Genomic DNA, 3,789 nt, shown 5'->3' on the forward strand with positions numbered 1-3,789 from the left:
GATGCCCACCACCTCAGAGATTATTGGACAACCAGGTATGAGCTAGGGTGACAGGGCAACTACAGCCTCGTGGGATTGGGGGTGAGGGGTAAAACCAGCCCATTCATCCTGCCAGCCAAGACCATGAGTGGCCCACCACAAGTGGCTCTCTGGCATGCCATGGCCCCAGAGAACAAAAGAGAATGCCCTGCCACAAAGGCATGTTTGGGGGCATGGTGGGAGGAATACTGGTATCATGCACCAGTTACATCTCCATTCGTCCTATCCTGAGATTTTAGCAAGTGCCACATTGGAGGTTTTTTCACGGTCAGGGAAATGAGATACTTCATTGTTACTGGGTTTTGGCATATAGAACACACCACGGGTAGCTTGCCAGTCTCTGCCATATAGGCAAGATACGCTTGGTAACCTGCCATGTTCTCCGAGAAAGAGAACTGGACAATAAGAGTTGTTATCTTATCAACAAGATCCAGTATCTGGATCTTGGCCATTGATGGGATTACATGGCTCCAGAGGCAGTCTGTGGGTGTAACACTTAGCTACTGGAAGATGGGGGATCTGGATGGAGGAGGCCCATTCTTGGTCCGAGCAGTCTTGAATATCTCAGCCCCGGGTCCCGCACACCTGGGTTCCTCTGCCAGTTCCTTCATGCATGAGGCTCCTTCAAGTGTGGTGAGAGTGGTCTTAAGCATAACTATGGCTGGTTGCAGAGGTCTTCAGCTGCCAGGTCTCTGCTCGGGGTAGTGAGGGAAACTCAACCCACCCCCTCCAAGTGGCCCCAGTGAGGAAAGCCAGGTGCGGCATCAGGAGACTGCCATTTCAGAGATATTTGGACTTAATTTTTGATCGAAAAGTACACATCATTCAAACAGTTGTGTGTGCTTAGTTATAAAATATTACACACATGTTCAATCACCTAAGAAAGCCCATTCTGCTCAGAGAACTAGATTTTTAATTACAGGTCTGTTTTGCCCATGTGGAATGACTGAGAATCACTATGAGTAGATATAAAACTCACTATACACACAAAGATGCACACAGGTTACTTTGAGTCATCTGTGTTGTTAATGTGTCTGGGCCATTAAATTACATTGAGACCCTTTTTCTGTCCTTTACAGGAGCCTCATGAATCTCACCTTCCCTTCAAGTTGAACTTGTAATAAAGTGGAATGAAATCATCAATATGCTTCTCACCTCTTCCTTCAGGAGAAAAATCCTACTTACTTTCAAGGTGGTCAAAGTGCGGACACCGCCATCCACCGTTTTCTGGAGATGTACACGGGACCGAGGTGAGAATAGCAAAAGGATCCAGTGTAATTTTCTTAATGAAGATTTCAGGGAAGAGCATTAAACAACACTGATTCTCCATCTTCCAAAAGAATTATTTTGCAAAACTGATGCCCTGGGTATGGTAAAAGATAATATTGTAAAAACCATACTTTTCCTTCTGGGACATTAATGTTCTAAATTTTCACTTCAAGCTGCTTTGAAATACCTTCCTAGATTGGGAATCACTGTCTGCCATAGGAGTGAGTAAGGACAACACTCAAAGAAATCAGAAGAGAAAAATAGGGAAAAAAATCAGCTCTTATACTCAGTTTGGCAACACATATACTAAAATTGAAATGATACAGAGATTAGCATGATCCTTACACAGAGATGACAGGCCAACTGGTAAAGTGTTCCATATTTTTGTTGCATTAAGAATTAACAGGGCTACTTTAAGCTAAGACAAGCCCCACAAGTACTCCAAATTTCGACATAAAGATAGCAAAAATCCCCATCACAATGACCTCTCTCAATGTCAATGGACTAAATGCACCAATTCAGAGGCACAGGATGGCAGGATGAAATAGAAAACTGAACCCAACATTCTGCTGCCTGCAAGAAACACATCTGAATAATCAAAGCAACCATGGGCTCAAAGTCAAAGGCTGGAAAACGATTCTTCAAGAAAAGAACACCTCCAAAAAGCTGCAGTGGCAATACTAGTATCAGACCACATGGACTTCAGGCTAAAGGTTATAAGAGACAGTGGAGGTCATTTCTTAATGATCATGGGATATGTACATCAGAAAGAACTCACCCTCCTCAATGTCTAAGCTCCTAATGACAGACCAGCAAAATACGTAAAAACAACTTCTAATAGACTTAAAGAAAAACATTGATAGCAACACAATACTAGATAGAGATTTCAACAGTACTTTCCCACTTCTCAATAGATCAAACAGACAAAAACTCGGCAAAAAAATATTTTATTTGAGGGAAGTAATGAACAACCATTGGCTTAGAGAAGAAATCAAAGAGGAAATAAAAAGATTCCAGAAAAAATGACAACGAGGAACTACCAGAACTTGTGGGACAGAGCAAAAGCAGTTCTAAGAGGAAAGTTTATAGCTCCGCTAGAATTCCACTGGAAGAAAGAAAGGGCCTACAAAAATAACTTACAGCTCAAGATTTTGGAAAATGACCAAGAAAAGGAGTCCAAACTAGCCAGGAGGAAAGAAATAATAAAACCTGGAGCAGAAATCAATGAGATATAATCCCAAAATACAATTCAGAAGACCAACAAAAGCAAGACATGGTTCTTTGAGAAAATAAATAAGATCGATAAACCACTAGCAAGACTCACAAAGAAGAAAAGAGAAAGAATCCTAATAAACCGAATCAGAAATGCAAAGGGGGACATCATAATAGAAACTACAAAATCCATAGTATCATCAGAGATTATTTTGAGAATCTTTAAAGCAGGAAATGAGAGAATCTTGAATAAATTGATAAATTACTGGATTCCAATTACCTCCCAAGGCTGGACCAAGAATATTTTGAAAACTCGAACCCATCACTACAAGGAAATTGAAATGATAATCAAAACTATCCCCCAAAACAGGAGCCCAGGCCCAAATGGATTCACTAATGAAGTATTTCAAACCTTTCATGAAGACCTACTGCCAAGATTTTTTAAGATTTTCCAGGAAATTGAAGAAACAGAAATACTCCCAAACAATTTCTATGAGACAAAGATCACCCTGATATTCAAATCAGACAGAGAAACCACAAAAAAGAAAATTACAGACCTATTTCTTTGATAAATACAGATGCAAAGATCCTCAAGATTATACCAGCAAAGAGAAATCAGAAACTCAACAAAATGTCACACTCTATGACCAAGTAGGTTTATCTTGGGGATGCAAGGATGGCTTAACATTCTCAAGTCAATCAACAGAATACACCATCTCAATAAAATAAAGATAAAAATCATATGATAATATCAATAGTTGTAGATAAAGCATTTCATGAGATCCAGCACCCATTCATGATGAAAAACTCTCAACAAAATGGGAGTCGAAAGTACTTTCCTCCATCTAGTCAAAGCAAACTACTACAAACCCACACCAAGCATTATTCTCAATGGGGAAAAACTAAAGGCTTGGAGAAAAATCAATGAGCTAGATTCCCAAAATACAATCAGGCACAAAACAAGTTACCCACTCTCACCACTCCTATTCAACATAGTACTTGAAGTACTTGCCATATTATTTTGGTAAGAAAAAGATCTCAAGGGCATCCAGATAAAAAAAGGAAGAACTCAAGCTTTTACTATTTGGAGATGACATGATAGTATTCTTAGAAAATCCCAAAGAATCTACCAAAGAGCTCCTGGGAAGAATAGATTTGTTTACTAAAGTAGCATATTACAAAATCAATATCCAATAGTTCATGGCTTTCCCAAATACTATTAATGAAAGAGAAAAAAGAGATAGGCAAAAAACAAACCCATTCACAATA

The 3,789-nt window shown here is 39.5% G+C and overlaps 1 pseudogene; it reads left to right on the plus strand.

Annotated features, from left to right (window-relative positions):
- Positions 1-1,597: 1,597 nt before the first annotated feature.
- On the plus strand, positions 1,598-1,694 carry LOC130034827 (uncharacterized; annotated as a pseudogene).
- The last annotated feature ends 2,095 nt before the right edge of the window (positions 1,695-3,789 follow it).

Source organism: Sorex fumeus, unplaced genomic scaffold (genome assembly GCF_029834395.1).
Source record: "Sorex fumeus unplaced genomic scaffold, SorFum_2.1 ptg000061l, whole genome shotgun sequence".
Taxonomy (NCBI): Eukaryota; Metazoa; Chordata; class Mammalia; order Eulipotyphla; family Soricidae; genus Sorex; species Sorex fumeus.